The sequence below is a fragment of the Panthera tigris genome, chromosome D1 (genome assembly GCF_018350195.1).
Source record: "Panthera tigris isolate Pti1 chromosome D1, P.tigris_Pti1_mat1.1, whole genome shotgun sequence".
NCBI classification, from domain to species: Eukaryota; Metazoa; Chordata; class Mammalia; order Carnivora; family Felidae; genus Panthera; species Panthera tigris.
Genome location: NC_056669.1, coordinates 110542678 through 110560271, shown reverse-complemented (window position 1 = coordinate 110560271; position 17594 = coordinate 110542678). Strand labels below are relative to the sequence as shown.

Genomic DNA, 17594 nt, shown 5'->3' with positions numbered 1-17594 from the left:
TGCCACCCAGGCAGGATCCATCCTGGGCTGAGCATCTCAAATCTCTCTCCCGAGACCCTGGCGACAAAGAGGGATGTGCAAGCAGACCAGGGTCCCAAGCCGACGTTCCCACTGCTGCAGCCACAGCACCCAGCAAGACCCTCGTAGGTGCTCGGTAAATATTTGTTTAATGAATGTTTGGGGAGTGAGAAAAGTACGTGAAGTCTAGGACAAGGGAGCAAGATGACAGGGGAGTGGGGGGAAAGGGTGTGGGGAGGGACTTTGTGACCTTGAGGGGGCACTGCTGCTCCTGCCCATGTAGACGTGGGGAGGACCCCCTCCTAAGGGCTGCCACGGGGAGCTGGGCACACAGAAAGAAATGCAGAATCGAGGATCAGAAACATGAGTGTTAGGATTTTGTGTTTCAATCACAAACCTATTTGAAAAATTGAATTTCTCATTTCTAAGTACGGAGCTATGGTGTAGGGGAAACAGCTGGGGCTAGGAACCCAGAGGCTTGGAACCCACCTCGGCCCTCAGGCTTCTTGTCAGCAAAATAAATGGGTTGGGGTCCTTCTCAACACCCCACCCCCCCCACCAGTCTGGGACTTAGAGTGGAAAGAGCTTCTCTGACCTGTCCCGGAACCTCACAAGAGCCCTCACTGTGTCCTTCAGATCCAGTAATGTCCTCTGCATCTTGTTTAAAGCGGAAGTTAAAGGAGAATCCGTCTCCTTGAGTTTTAGATCTGGAACTCTGACTCCCTTGGATGGTGTGTGTGTGTGTGGAGAGCCACTCCCTTCCCATTTCAGATCAACCAGTGAAATCTGGTAAGTCCCGGTCCCAAAGCACAGCTATTTGCCCGGTGCTGCATGGTGTGTGAGGCACCCACACCTTGCGTGAGCAAGCCCAGGTTCAGGAGCATGCGAGAGAGGGAAAGGAAAACGTGAAGTGAGGACGGCCATGTAGCACTGCACCAGCTAAGCTCTATAATAAGCTTTCCAGAGACAGGGAGGAGTTCCTCTCGGGGGGGTTTCCGCACCATCACACCGTCAAAGAGCCCACAAAAGGGAGAGAGGTGGGAGGATTTAACAGCCTGGCTCCATCCCATGTCCCATTTCCTTTAGGTCAAGATTCACCACAAAGGTTGTTTCATCTCAAGAGAAAATGCTCAGGAAGCTGGACCCCATTCCCCATGGAATGTTTTCTCATCCAAGTCTGAAGGCAGAGCAGTGACCCAACAAGAATAAGGTGTCAAACCAAGAGATTTTTTTTAAAGGCAGTAGAGGAACTGAAAAGGCGTGAGGATTGGGTCCAACACGCCTGTGTCTTACGGCATGTAAGCCTAGGAGGTAGGTATTGTCATCCCAATTTCTCAGGTAAAGAAACTTAAAAGTGGAATTTCCACCACCACCCATGAAGACATCGTTGGTATGGGACTTACCCTCTTTCATTAAAAAACAAAATCAGTAGGGTGCCTGGGTGGCTTGGTTATGCATCCAACTTCGGTTCAGGTCGTGATCTCGTGGCTTGTGAGTTCGAGCCCCACATCAGGCTCTGTACTGACAGCTCAGAGCCTAGAACCTACTTCAGATTCTGTGTCTTCCTATCTCCCTGCTTCTCTCTCTCTCTCTCTCTCTCTCTCTCTGTCTGTCTCTCTCTCAAAAATAAGAAAACATTAAAAAAATTAAAAACCAGAAAACTAAACAAAATATATGAAACAGATCTTTTCAGGTATTGGAAAACAAGCAACTTAAGATTGTTATTCTCTAGAGAAGGAGAAAACAACATTGAGCCCCACGGCCAACTTGGCATCTTTCTGGGGACCCAGAATGCAGGGAAAGGGTATTTAGTGATCTCACTGAGTTGAAGAAACACAGGAGCTTGGGGGAGGTCAGGACAACTAGACTTTGTGAGGCAGAGTACTGGAGAGGAAAGAATTTATAGAGAACAAATTCCAGAAACATTCACAGGGTCCTCTTGAGTATTTGGTTGAAGATTAAGTTGCACATATGTGAGGGGAAACTGCACAAGGCTGGGCAAAACTCAGCCAGGTCCCAGAGCTCACCTGAGACCCATGCAAGTTCCTACCAGTTAGGATGGAAAGCCCTTGTTGAATACCTGGGGCATTCAGTGGAAACCCAGAATGACCATGCCTTAGTCATATATGTAAACTAGCCATGCAGTATAGGCTACTCTAGAACTGCCCCAACAGAGATAGAAAACAAGCTTCAAAAGGAATAAACTGATCCACAAATAACTTCGCTGCCTGCCAAAACAAATTTCAATCCACTGTGAAAGAGGACAACCTCATCCAAACTCAGAACAATGTGGCATATGTAATGCCCAGCATACAATCGAAAATTGCTAGACATGCCAACAGGCAGCAAAATGTGACCCAAGACCAGGAGAAAAATTAGTTAAAAGAAACAGAGCCAGACCTACAGAGATGGTGGAATTAGCTTACAATGAACTTTAAAACAGCCATTATAAATATGTTCAAGAAATGAAAGGAAAATGTGAACATAATGAGAAAGAAATGGAAGATACACACACACACTCAAATGAAACTTCTAGAAATGACAAATACAACATATGAAATGAAAAATTTACTTCACAGACAGTAGGTTAAACTCAAAGACGTAGAAATGTTAAAGCCATCTAAACTGAAATACAGAAAGGAAAAATACTAAAAAAATAAATAAATAAACGGTGACTCATGACCTGCACGACAATATCAAGAGGTCTAACATTCATGTTGATGGAGTCCTAGACAGAAAGGAAAGGAAGGACAGTAAAAAATATTTGAAGAAATAATGGCTGAAAGTTTTCCAAAATTGATGAAAATTATAAATGTATATATGTAAGAAGCTCAAAATGAATCACAGACCAAAATGTAAAATCTAAAGTTGTTAAAATTCTGTAAGAAAACAGAGGAGCTAAATCTTGTAGCCTCGGGTTGGGCAAAGATTTCTTTGATAGGACACTAAAAGCATAATCAGCAAAAAGGTTTATACAAGAAGAAAATCTATAAAAGAAGAAAATGACAAATTGGATTTTATAAAAACTAAAAACTTCTGCTCACTGAAAGACACTCTTAGAAATGAAAAGACAAGCCACAGACTGGGAGAAAATATTTGCAAACCACATATCTGATAGAGAACATGCATCCAAAATATTGAAAGAACTCTCAAAACTCAATAATAAGAAAATAAACTACACACTAAAAAAGCAAGCCAAATATTTGAACAAACACTGCACCAAAGAAGATAAGTGGCTGGCAAAACACACACACACACACACACACACACACACACACACACATGAAAACAATATTATCAGCCATCAAGGAAAGCATAGTGAAACCTTATTGAAATACCTCTTATCTCTTAGAATGGCAAGACAATGAATTATTTATTTTGAAAAAACCTGACAATACCCAGTGCTTTGAGGATGCAGAGGAATTGGATGCAGAGGAATTTGAGGATGCAGGGGAATGGGAGATCTCACACATCAGTGATGGGGATGCAAAATGGTGCAGCCATTTTAGAAAACAGTTTGGCAGTTCCTTATCGAATTATACACTTACCGTAGAACCCAAAATCCCACTCCTAGGTATTTACCTAAGAAAAATGAACACTTAATGGTCACACAAACACCTATATGCGTTTGTGGGTTTTGTGGCTTTATTCAAAATTGCCCAAAACTGGAAACAACCCAAATGTCCTTCAACAGAGCGATGGATAAACAGGCTGTGGTACATTACACACTGGAATACTACTCAGCAATGAAAATCAATGGAGTAGCGACAGACACATTGAAATATTGACACATATTATGCTAAGGGGGAAAAGTCAGACTCAAAAGGCTATATACTATATAATTCAATTTATAGGATGTTCTGAAAAAGACAAAATTACAGGGCCAGAGAATAGATCAGTGGCGACATGAACTGAATTGTGTCCTCCCAGAATTCATATGTTGAAGCCCTAACCCCCACTGTGTCTGTATTTGGAGATAAGGCCTTTAGGGAGTGATTAAGTTTAAGTGAGGCCCATAATGGTGGAGTCCTGAACGGATAGATTTGTGTCCTCTACAAAGAGGAATAGACACCAGACAGCTCTCTCTCTATCTCTCTCTCTTTCTCTCTGTCTCTCTCTGCATGCAGAGAAAAGGCCATGTGAACACACAATGAAAATGTGAGCATCCACACGCCAGGAAGAGGTCTTGCCAGAAATCAACCCTGCTGATACCTGGGCCTTGGACTCGGAATAAAGTCCAGAACTGTGAGAAAATAAACTTCCGCTCCTTGAGCCATGCATCCTGTGGTGTTCTGTTATGGCAGGACCAGCAGACTGATGGTGGTTTCAAGGAGCTGGGGTAAAGGAAGGGATTGTCTACAAAGGGGCACCAGGACTTCTGGGTTGGGGGGTAGAAATATTCTGTATCCTGACTATAGTCCAGTAAGAGTGATACACTGTCCATGTTTGTCAGACCTCAGCAAATGTCAGAACTAAAAAGGATGAACATCACAGTGTTTGGATTATACCTCAATAAAGTAGCCAAAGAAGAAGTACACATTCCTTACAGGGCGACGAGGTTGAGAACGACCAAAACAGCCCATTGGAAACAATACAGGCCGGAAGAAACTTAAGCGTGTCGGGGAGCGGGGGAGCCTGGGAAGGAACAGAGCCTCTCCTGGGGCTGGAGGGCGCTGGGAAGCATCACGTGGAAGGTGTTCAGCCTCAGAAGAGGAGAAAGACGTTGGGCAGCTACGAGTCTCAAAGGGGAGGGGAAGTTCAGCCTGCAAGATGGGCTCAGGTAGGAGGTGAAGCTAGAAACGTGAGCTGGAGGCATACTCATGAAGCCTCAAACTTGAGGCCGAGAAAGTTGAATTTCACTCTGGAAGGAATGAGACGTAGCAACACGGTGGACAAAAGAGAGAAATGGTATCTCCCTGTCTGTAGCCCGGAGTCAATGCCAAGGACGACTATAAGGCACATGGAGTGTCTTCCCACTGGCCGTGACTCGGGTTGGGGCCCTCGCTGTCGTCCCTGAGCTGATGCGTGTCCCAGAACATTCATTCTGCAGCTTCTGTGGGCCAATGTCAAGGAGTTGGGAGTGTGAGAAGTGTTGAAATCGCTCCCGAGCCTGAAACAAGCACCTTCCATTCTCCAGACACATCACTGTGGTTTATGAGGCCCTACCTGGACTGCTGCCCACCGCCCTCACCTCATCAACTCCAACTCTGAATCTCCCTCACTTTGTTCTAGCCTCGCTAGCCCCTTAGCCATTCCTCTAACATGCCAAGTAAACTCCAACCTCAGGACCTTTGCACGCACTGTGGTTGCCTCAGCCCAGAGCACTCTTTCCCCAGATGTTCACAGGGCTTATTCTCAGACTTCTTTTACTTCTCTGCTCAATGTCCCCTCATTAGCGTCGCCTGCCTTCACCTCCCCAACTAAACTCACACCCACACCCACACCTAGACATTCCCTCACCCCCCACATCCTGCTCATTTTCCTTCATAGCACTCACTTCCTTTTCTCTTCGTTGTTTGTCTACCCCCACCAGAAGGTAAGCTCCAGGAGAGTGGGCCCTCAACAAATACTGTGGAATTAGTGCATAAGGAAGGAGTGTCTTCTGGGAATTCCTTCCATCTGCGCCCTGGCCCTGGTCAGAAACATTCGTGGGAGCCACATTCTTTGTCCCAGTGGCCGGCACAGAGAAGGAAGGGCCAGTGCTGGGGGCTGAGCAGGGTGCTCACCATGCCCATGTATTAGTTATCTATTGCTGAATAACAAACTGTCCCGAACGCGATGAGTCAAATTAATTACGAGCATTTGTTATCCTCATAGTTTCTGTGGGTCAGGAATGTGGGAGGGGCGTGGCTGTGTAGAGTTGGCTGGGGGTCTCTCCTGAAGTGGCAGGCAGAGGTCGGCTTGGTGGCCAGTCCTCTGGAAGTCTGACCAGGGAGGGGGACTGGCTTCCAAGGCTGGTAAGTTGGTGCTGGCTGCTGGTCAGAGGCCTCCGTTCCTCTCCACGGGTCCTTTTGAATGTCCTCATGTCATGGCAGCTGGCTTCCCACAGACAGAGGAATGCGTGAGAGCAGACTGAAAGCTGCAGTGCCCTTTACAACGGCCATGTTCGCCACACTCTACTCATCACGCAGACCAGCCCTGATTCCACATAGGAGGATACTATGGGTACTGTGGAAAGGGTACTAGGATACTATGAAAGCCAGGAGACATGGACGCTACCTTGCTGACCGGCTACCACACTCCTGCACCTATCCCAAGAGACTGACGTAGCGCTGTGTCTCTTGTCCTGGAATGTCCTTCTCCTTCTCCCTCCACGTGAGCTTCTTCTTCTCCTCCAGGACTCAGGTCCGAGGCCTCCTTCCATTGAAGCCTTCCTTGGTCTACCTGTGGATGAGTGAAGGGCTCCTTAAGGTGCCCACTGCACCAGCCTCAACTAGAGCATGGATCCCATGATGTTGCTGTTGTTCCTCCCCTGGTCTTTCTGCAGAATGAGGCCGAGAACTCCTTGGGGCAAACACAATGTCTGATTCACCTGCCTCTCCAGTACCCAGCAGCCAGAGTTTGTCCCAGCAGTATTTGGGGTTCAGTGAACATTGATTGGATGTATATGTGTGTATCTATCTATTGATTAGTCAGTCAATAAATGGATGATGAATGGATGATGGGCAGAAGCACGGATGGACAAATGCATTATGGATGGGAGGTGGGGTAAGTGGATGGATGGGTGGGTATGTGGATGGGTGGATGGATGGATAATGGGTGGATGGATAGATGAGTGGATGAGTATACAGATGGGTGGATAGATGGGTGACAGGTGGATTGGTAAATGGACAGATGAGTGGGTAGATGAATGAATACACGGATGGTACATGGGTGGATATATAGGTGGATAAATAGATAGCTTTTCCTCTATTTCACTTACAGAGTAACTTCTTGGGATTCGTAGAAATCCCAAACCAAGAGGGATCCTAAAACTCATCTTCAGAGCCAGCAAAACCAAAGAGCTGTATTGAACAAAGTCTAGATTCCAAGGGCTGACAGGAAGAGTTCCCTGCTGTTGACATTATCTGCCTCTTGGTGGTAACGCCTTTTCCCACCACGATGTACCCTCCCTTGTCACACTTGGGCACACATGCATGTGGGCACATGGGAACATGCCCACAAGGGTGCACCCTCATAACCCAGACAGCAGGGCATGTGCCCTCATAGGGCAGTCTGCACATCCTTACGCTCAGTGGGGGCTGGTCAGCTCTCCCTGGGGCTGGAAAGGCCAGACAAAGCGAGCTTCCTCTGGCATCTTGTCCTGCACTCGGTGAGGGTGGGGCCTGGAGATGGAGGGAAGGGGTGGGGAGGAGACGGGAGGGCTGCCCTGCACACCTGTTCACCCGCTCACCTGCTCCTGCCATCTGGTCTGACCCAGATCCCACAGAACCCTGCCCCCGCCCCTCTCTGTCCCCCTCACTTCCTTTTAACCAGAGGCCTCCATGGGGACCCAAGATCCCCACAAACCCTGGGATCAGGGAACTGTATACCTGCTCTGTTCTTGTTAGAAGATGGGTGATGGGCCACACTCTTCCAGCGGATCTCCTTGTGGGAAGTGCGACCACAAGACAGTGCCCGGACCTCCGCCCACAGCCCCAGTGGAGGAAGCAGGAGGCTCAGCGCCTGTGGTCTGGAGGGTCTGTTTAAGAACAAGGACACCACGCTACAGAGATGAATGAAGCCCAAAACCAATCGGTTAGAATCTTGGTCATTGTGGCTCTGGGTGAGAAGCTCCCTGAGGTCGGCTTGGGGCAGGATGTCGTGGGGGCCGGCGCCCAGCCCAGAAATTAGACAAAGGGGTGAGAACAATCTGTAGGCTGGAGCAGAGAGGCCCATGGAGAGCCCTGGATGAACCCACGCGGGTGGGGCGTCTGCTTAAGCTTCATTATCTTCCTTGGCCGCCCGGTGGTGCCTCCTGCAAATGCCCAGGGCTCTGGCTCCCCAAATCATCACCAGCTCCCCCTACCCCTACCAGGTCAGGGAGTCAGACCATGCCTCGCACTCAGAGAAGTGGCCTGCGCATTCTGTTAGAGGGAGGACAGAGAAGGGACAGCCAGAAAGCTATCCCAAAGAAAGATGTGGCCGTGCCCACAGGCGGCAGGAGCTGTCATTCAATGCCTAAATCCAGGCTTCCGGAACCTGCATTTCCAGACAACCGCGTGTGGAGCTGTTCCATCCCACGGCTAGAGACAGAGGCCTCACTGCAAGGCAAGTCTCTCCTGGGTCTCTAAGGGAATGTGGGAGGGCAGAGGGCGGGGGACAGCCCCCAACCCCAACAGCCTTTGCAGAGCACAAGGGAGGAGACTGTCACCAAGTGTGGGAGTAGAGACCACCGTGCCGAGAGTCCTGGTGGTCTCCTTGCATGGCCATTCACTCCCCCGTACTTCCAGAAAGTTCCTCCCACCCCTGTGCTTCGGGTCCTTCATCTATAAAATAGGCACTCGGGAAGGCCACAGCTCTGAGCCCCAGCCAGCCCCACAGAGCCATGACAAAGGTGATCTCAGCAAGGCCACAGCCATGACCACCTGGGTCAGAAACCACCAGGGCGTCTGGGATTTCTGGCTCCGCCCCCAACGCCACCTCGTCCTTACCCAGTCGTTCGCCGGCCCAAACCCTTTGGTCAGTTCACGCTGGGGCCCCTGCTGTCTCCTGGACAGGTCTGGGGCTACCCTGCTCCCAAAGCCCCCCAGCCTCACCCCCCCTTACCTGGCCTTTGAGACACAGACCCTCTCCCCTGAAAGGCTTGTCTTGGAAACTGTACCTGAAGTCCCCCCCCCCAGCCTCAGTTTCCCCCATTTTAAAATGAGGTAATGATGGGGCGCCTGGGTGGCTCAGTTGGTTAAGCGTCCGACTTCAGCTCAGGTCACGATCTCGCGGCCCGTGAGTTCGAGCCCCACGTCGGGCTCTGGGCTGATGGCCCAGAGCCTGGAGCCTGCTTCCGATTCTGTGTCTCCCTCTCTCTCTGCCCCTCCCCCATTCATGCTCTGTCTCTCTCTGTCTCAAAAATAAATAAACGTTAAAAAAATTTTTTTTTAAAAAATGAGGTGATGAGATCCTGATGAGGTGGTTCCAGGCGAGTGATGAAACCACGCGTGTGGAAGAAGCTGGCTCATGCCATCCCACACACGACAGGTGGTCAGACACTTACAAAACACTCTTTTTAAATTTTTGTTTAATGTTTATTTATTTTTGAGACAGAGAGAGACAGAGCATGAACAGGGGAGGGTCAGAGAAAGAGGGAGACACAGAATCCGAAGCGGGCTCCAGGCTCTGAGCCGTCGGCACAGAGCCCGACGTGGGGCTCGAACTCACGGACCGTGAGATCATGACCTGAGCCGAAGTTGGACACTTAACCGACTGAGCCACCCAGGCGCCCCCAAAACACTCTTTTCTTTGTGTAACAGTAAGTGCAAGCTGTCAACTCGTCCTGGGACAAACCTGCGCCCTACGAGAGCACCCAGTAGGGGCCTTGTCCACATCCAGCAACCTGCGCCTGAATCCCTTCTCTGGCCCCATAGCCTCCGTTGTCCCCACTGTCACTTAACAGTTTGTGGTGTCCTGGAGTCACTTCTCGTGTCTGAGCCTCTGGTGTTCACACATTCACGTGTGTCTCCACCGCTTAACATCCACTCACCCGGGACGGGCTCACCTTTGTGCCCCCACGGTCCCCGGCAGGGGTTCACCGTGCTGGTTAGGAGCTACTTGTGAGTGAAAACGCCCTCCGAAGTTTGACTGGGAAACCCATTGGAAGCATCCACACCCTCCTGGTTTATCTGGACAGACGACGTATACGGTTCACAGACACGTGGGTGGCTTCCAGCGCTAACCTGAGCCAGAAGTGGGTGGGCAGGAGGGGAGACGGGAGCAGGTGGAGTGGTCTGAGAAAGGAGATGCTCCCCACCCACCCACCCACCTCCAGACTGTGGTGTGGGGGCAGGAGTCCAGATGGGGCCCAACGAACACCACACTCAGGCGGGACACACTGCCTTTGATATCCGATCCTTTGCTCAGGCGAGCTCAGTTTCCCCTTTTGCCCCATTACAGCTGTACAGCAGGCAGAAGGCTGTGAGGGTTTTCTTTAAAAAAAAAATCCCAAACCTCTTTCAGTGATGCTCATTCTCCTAGCGTTGAAGAGATTTACAAGACTTTTTTTCTTCTTTAACAATAGGTACAAGCTGCCAACGAATTCTAGGGCAAACCTCCCTCCTATAGTTTCTGGGAAATCCATGTCAGCGTGCCTTCTGATGTGGTTGGGTAAGTAGTTTCTGATCAACCCAATTTGAACGCAAAATGGCCTGTATCAGTGTCCATTTGTTTGCCTGATGAGGGAGGAACCCTCCGTAGGAAGCTGGAGCCTCCTTCACAGCTGCAGTGGGACAGGAGAGCTGGCCGCAAGCCAGAAGGCCGGGCTTCCCCCTCTGGTGGCCATGGGAGTGGGCTCGAGTACCCTATTCCTCTGCCTGGAGCCTCGGTATCCCATCTGCAAAATGGAAGTCATTCTCCCTGTGACCAGAGAAGATCAATTTAAGATCATGAACGAAAGGGCCATGAAAAAAAGTGGGACATGGGACATGAGTGGCAATTTTGACCCAGAGGAAAGTATTAAGTCATACTCAAGTTCTGCCTGGCTGTCATCAGATTAGCTAAGAGATCAGTCCCCGACCCCATGTGGTATTGGGTATAAACACACAAATAGGTTTAGAGTAGAAAAATGGAAAAATATTTAATAAGGACATTTCACAATGCTAAAAAGGTCAATTAACTAAGATGTGACAATCCTAAATGTGCACGCACTGAGTAAAAGAGAGGTCCAAAATACACTGAGTAAAAACAGACAGAACTGAGAAAAGAGTTGGACACATTGTTGAAGACTTCAACACTTCTCTCGTTAAATGCTGGAACAAGTTGACAGACCATCAAGCGTAATACAGATGACTTAAACAACACCGTCAGCCAACTGGACCAAATTAAACTTGTAGGGATGAAAAATACAATGTTTGAAATAAAATATCACTGAATGGAATCAACAACTCATTAGATGCTGCAGAAGAAAAGATTGGGGAACTTGAAGACATAGCAAGAGAAACTATCCAAAATGAAGTAGAAAGGAAAAAAAGAGATCAAACAGTGCCAGTGACCTGCAGGACAAGATCAGGTGGTCTAGTGGACCTATAACTGGAGACTCAGGGGTTGAGGAAAGAAAGCTAGTAGTGTGGTAGCCATTCTCTGAGATGGCTCCCAATGGTCCCCATCTTTTGGGATCCATGACCTTGACAGCCCCTCTCCACCCTGAATAAGGCTAATCTAGTTACCACTCAAACATTGCAGGAATGATGTTGTATGACTTCTGAGGACAGGTCATAAAGGACTTTGTGGCTTCAGCCTTATTCTCTCTCGGACCATGCACTCTGGGGGAAGCTGGCTGCCATGTTTGAAAGCACTCGGGCAGCCCCAGGAAGGGGTCCACGTGGTGGAAAACTGAAACAAGCATGTGACTGTAGCCCCAGCCGACACGTAGATTGGGGCCTTCTTATGAAGGACCTTGAACCAAAGGCACCCAGATGAGCTGCTCCCACATTCCTGACCCACAAAAACTGTGTGAGATAATATGCTTGTTGTTTTTTTTAATGTTTATTTATTTTTGAAGGAGAAAGAGACAGAGTGTGAGTGGGGGAGGGGCAGAGAGACACACACACACACACACACACACACACACAACACACACACAGAATCTGAAGCAGGCTCCAGGCTCTGAGCTGTCAGCACAGAGTCTGACACAGGGATCGAACTCACAACCTGCAAGATCATGACCTGAGCCAAAGTCGGATGCTCAGCTGACTGAGCCACCCAGGCACCCCAGGCAATATGCTTGTTGTTTTAAGCCACTAGTTTGGGGGTATATGTTTATGCAACAAAAGATAACGAATATGAGGGTGGGGCAGGAAAAATATCTGAAGAAACAATTGCCAAAAATGTTCCAAATATGATGTACGCTGTAAACCCACAGATCCGAGAATCCCAACGAATCCCAAGCAGGATAAACGTAAAGACAGTTTCACGGTGGCACATGAGAAGCCAACTGGTGATGAGGAGAAAATCTTAAAAGCATCTAGAGAAGAAGACACATGGTATATGGGGGAACAAAGTTAAGAACAACATTTTTCATTATGATCCAGTATATAGTACATCTTGATGAAAATGTAAAAGTGTGTATTCTGTCTTTGGGGGTGTAGACTTCAATAAATATCACTTCAGTCAAGGTGGTCTATGGCAGTGCTCAAATTTTCCACATCTCTTAGGGTTTTTCCCCCCAGTGGATGCATCTGAGCAACATCCTGCTCATTATTTCATTAGATATGGGTAAAGATATATAAATATAAAATATATATATTTAATCCCCGTTCACTTATTTCTTCCACGACCCACCCCCACCTCTGGCCACCACCAATCTATTTTCTGTATCTATGAGCTTTAGAGAGATCATACAGTGTCTTTCTCTATCTGACTTATTTCACTCAGCATAATGTTCTGGAGGTCCTTCCCTATTGCCACAAATGGTAAGATTTCAGTCCTTTGTGCAGCTGAATAATATTCACATACATCACATACGTACCACAATTGCTTAATCCATTCATCCGTCCGTGGAAATGTAGTTTGTTTCCATATCGTGGCTATTGTAAATTACGTCGCAATGAACATGGGGGTGCATTTACCTTTTCAAGTTAGCATCTCTGTGTCCTGGGATGAGTACCCAGAAGTGGAATTGTTGGATGATGTGGTTGTTCTATTTATAGCTTTCTAAGGAAACTCCATACCGTTTTCCCCAGTGGTGGCACCGATTTACATGCCCACTAACAGTGCACAGGGGTCCCCTTTCTTCACAGCCCCACCAACACTTATGTTTTCATCTCTTTTTGAGACTCGTCATGCTCACGGGTGTGAGGGGGCACCTCATTGCGGTTTCAATTTGCATTTCCCTGATGATTATCAACGTTGAGCATCTTTTCATGAACCTGTTGGCCATCTGTATGTCTTTTGTGGGAAAATGTCTATTCAGCTCCTCTGCTCATTTTTAAATTGGTTGGTTGGTTTCTTTGCTATTGAGTTGCATGAGTTCTTTATGTGCTTTGGATATTAGCCCCTTATCAGACACGTGGCTTACAAGTATTTCTCCCATTCAGTGGGTTGTCTTTCATTTTATCGGTTTCCTTTGGTGTGCAGAGGCTTTCTGGCTTGATGTAGCCCCCACTTATTTATTGTTGCTTATGTTGATTTTGATTTTTGGTGTCAGATTTGAAAAATCATTGCCAAGACTTACGTCAAGGAGATTCAGGCTTATGTTTCCTTCTAGAGACTGTCCTTCTCCCCATTATATATTCCTGGCTCCTTCCTCATAAATGAATTGATTATATATGTGTGTGTGTTTACTGCTGGGCTCTCTATTCTGTGCTACTGATCTGTGTTTCTGTTTTCATGCCAACACTATGCTGTTGAACTACTATAGCTTAGTAAGATAGTTTGAAATCAGGAAGCATGAAACCTCCAGCTTTGTTTTTCTTCCTCAAGACTGCTTTGGCTACTTGTGGATTTTTGTGGTTCCATCCAAAGTTTAGGACTATTTGTTCTATTTCCGCTGGAATTTTGATAGAAATTGCATTGAGTCTGTAGCTTGCTTTGGGTAGTAGGGACATTCTCATAATATTGATTTTTCTAATCCATAAGCATAGAATCTTTCCTTTTATGTGTGTCTCCTTCCATTTCTCCCATTAATGTGTGGCCTTCAATACACACATCCTTCACCTCCTTGGTTAAATGTTATTTTATTCTTTTGGATGCAGTTCTCTGGTTTTTTTTTTTTTGTTTGTTTGTTTATTTTTGAAAGAGAGAGAGAGAGAGACAGAGTGTGAGTGGAGGAAGGACTGAGAGAGAGGGAGACACAGAATCCGAAGCAGGCTCCAGGCTCCGAGCTGTCAGCACCGAGCCTGACGCGGGGCTCGAACCCACAAACTGTGAGCTCATGACCTGAGCTGAAGTCGGACACTTGACCCACTGAGCCACTCAGGTGCCCCTTAAAAAATTTTTTAAAGTTTATTTATTTTTGAAGAAGAGAGAGAGAGTGTGCGAGAGGGAGAGGGGCAGAGAGAGAGGGAGGCACAGAATCCGAAGCAGGCTCTGGGCTCTGAGCAGTCAGCACAGAGCCTGATGTGGGGCTTGAGCTAACAAACAGGGAGATCGGGACCTGAGCCGAAGTCAGACGCTCAACCAGCTGAGCCACCCAGGCGCCCCTGCTCTTCTCAGTTTTTGTCTAATTGCTCTGTCAACTGCTGAGAGACTAATACTATAATAACCAATTATGTTATTATATGTTATGTTATTTTTTTTTGGCCTGTGTTGTTTTTGCTTAAATATCTTTTGGAACTCTATTTATCTGCTCCCTGTAACTATACCCCCTTTGCTATTATTCACTGATAAGTTTTTTTTTTTCTTCTAAGAAAATCAGGGAGATTCAGTTACATTCCTATTCATCAACAACAATCAGAAAAGTAACTTTAAAAAGACAACACTTATGGGAATGCAAGCTGGTGCGGCCGCTCTGGAAAACAGTGTGGAGGTTCCTCAAAAAATTAAAAATAGAACTACCTTGTGACCCAGCAATTGCACTACTAGGTATTTATCCAAGGGATACAGGTGTGCTGTTTCGAAGGGACACATGCACCCCCATGTTTATAGCAGCACTGTCAACAATAGCCAAAGTATGGAAAGAGCCCAAATGTCCATCGATGGATGAATGGATAAAGAAGATGTGGGATATATATACAATGGAGTATTACTCGGCAGTCAAAAAGAATGAAATCTTGCCATTTGCAACTACATGGATGGAACTGGAAGGTATTATGCTAAGTGAAATGAGTCAGTCAGAGAAAGACAAAAATCATATGATTTCACTTATATGAAGACTTTAAGAGACAAAACAGATGAACATAAGGGAAGGGAAACAAAAATAATATAAAAACAGGGAGGGGGACAAAACAGAAGAGTATCATAAATATGGAGAACAAACTGAGGGTAACGGGAGGGGTTGTGGGAGGGGGGATGGGCTAAATGGGGAAGGGGCACTAAGGAATCTATTCCTGAAATCATTGTCTCACTATATGCTAACTAATTTGGATGTAACTTTTAAAAAATAAGAAAATTTTTAAAAAGACAACATTTAAACAGCATCATATGATGGACAGCACCTAGGAATGAGTCTAATCAAAGACATTTAAGATCTTTATGGAGAGAAGTATAAATCTGCATTGAAAGTGTAAAAAAAGCACTAAAAAATTAAGAGATATATCATGTTCATAGATAGGAGGACTCAATTGATGACAATTCTACTCATATCAGTTATGAATTCAAGGTAAATCTAATCAAAATTCCAATGGGCTATTTTTATGAAACTCACAAGGTGACTTAAGAATTTATATGGAAGAGTAAAGTGCTTAAAGCAGGAAGACAGTCAAAGGAAGACAAGGAAAAGGAGGAAAGGGTAAGGAACGAAGGAGAGAGATGAGACGGCTTCCTACAAAGGATTTACAGTAAAGTCATTGTAATTCAAACTTTGTGGCATTGGTGCAGGAATAAAGCACTCTGACAAGACAGAGTAGGGACACCAAAGATATATGTAAAAATAAATCTGTAAAAAAATAAATAAATAAAACAAAGATAAAGCACTCAGTATGTGGATCTGGGACAACTGGCTTTACAATAGCAAGCAAGATAAAATTAGATCTTTGTCTTACACCTACAAAAAAATAAATAAATAAATTCCAGTTAATACGAGATCTAAATGTTGAAAGACAATCTACACGATTTTAAAATAAAACCTAGGAGAACATCTTTATGACCCAAGAGAATAGTATTCAACCAACATAAGAAGAACAATTAATCAATAAGATTAATAAATTTACCTGTATCAGAAGTTTAAAACTTTAGTATGACAAAAGATAACACAGGAAAAATGGAGAGCCCCAGATGGGGAGAAAATATACCCCGTGCTGATATTTGACAAAGGGTATGTATCCAGAATATATAAAGAACTTCTAAAAATCAACAAGTGAAAAAATGGGCAAAACATACAAAAAAGTCAAAATACAGAGAAAGAAACTGAGAAAGGCACCACAGCCTCGCTGGTAATCACGGGAATGAAAATGAAAGCAGTCAGGGATACCACGAGGCATCCATCGGACTAGCAAGAACAGGATAGTCTGATAGTGTCAAACATGGGCCACAATGGGGGATGGGATCCCATCACATCTGTGTTTGGGGCAGGAAGAAAAGCGAAAGGGCACAAGGGGCCCATTAAAGAGTTTCAGACTGTTCAAGCGTTTCCCCAGAAGCCCCATCCCATAACCCCTCATCACGTGTCACTGGCCACGACTGTGTCACATCGTCACCACGTCAGTAAAAAAAGGCTGGAGAACGTTGTTCTTGGGCTAGATCAACGATGGCCCAAATGGTGGTTTTGACAGGAAGGAAGATGGGGGTATTGGGTCTCCGCCACACTCCAGGGCACTCTTTTATTGATTGATCGATTGATAAAAAATTTTTTAATATTTAGTTATTTATGAGAGAGTGTGTGTGTAAGCGGAGGAGGGACAGAGAGAGAGGGAGACACAGACTCTGAAACAGGCTCCAGGCTCCGAGCTGTCAGCACAGAGCCCGATGCGGGGCTCGAACTCACGGACCGCGAGATCATGACCTGAGATCATGACCTGAGCCGAGGTTGGACGCCCAACCGACTGAGCCACCCAGGTGCTCCTCCAGGGCACTCTTTCTGTGGAACTGGTCCATGGGCAGAGACCCAGGATTCAAGGACATCTGCTCCAATCACCGACCCTTTTGCCCACGGTCCCCACCCTAGCCAGAGCCACCACTGCTGGCAGATGAGTGGTCTCCAGAATGCTAACTCCCTTCCTGACATCCACTGGCCAACGGTCTTCCTCGGAGAAACGCCAGGAAGGCATCAGGAGCCCCGCAGAGGCAGCATGGGTGACCACAGGCTGAAGCAAAGACCCTGTGGCAGAGTGTGCGGGTCCCCTGTGGGCCCCAGCCGCCGAGCCACCACCTGCCGCTGTGAATCTTGGGCCTCGGCAGGAGACCACAGCTGGTACCTGTTGCTCTGCCCGCCCCCCAGCACCCCGTTCACCCCTCTTCCGAGCACCACGGCCAATTCCTCTCCCGAGAGGGCGTCCCCAGCCCCCGAGGTCCCCTTCGGAGTGTGGGTTCAAGGCCACCCAGGCCTGTGATTGGTCAGGAGTGGTCACGTGGCCCAAACGCAGGCAATGAGGCTCTTGCTAGGGAATGCTGGGAAGAGATCTGTGCTCAGTCCCGCTGGACTTGGATCCCTGGAGGACCAGGGACTGCAGGTGCAGCAGCCACAGGGGTGTAACCAGCAAGAGGGTGTGGCCCGAAGGGGAGAGTGGGGCTGGTCCTGGGGCCCCGGGCACCCAGACTGACTTCCTGGTCCCCGGTCAACACAATGTGGCCGA

At 47.1% G+C, this 17594-nt stretch overlaps 1 long non-coding RNA gene across 1 annotated transcript; it reads left to right on the top strand.

The window, feature by feature from the left end:
• Positions 1-11479: 11479 nt before the first annotated feature.
• Positions 11480-12319, top strand: LOC122231526. Its single transcript, XR_006208762.1, has 2 exons — positions 11480-11658; positions 12068-12319. It is a non-coding gene; the product is annotated as an uncharacterized LOC122231526 (long non-coding RNA).
• Positions 12320-17594: the final 5275 nt, after the last annotated feature.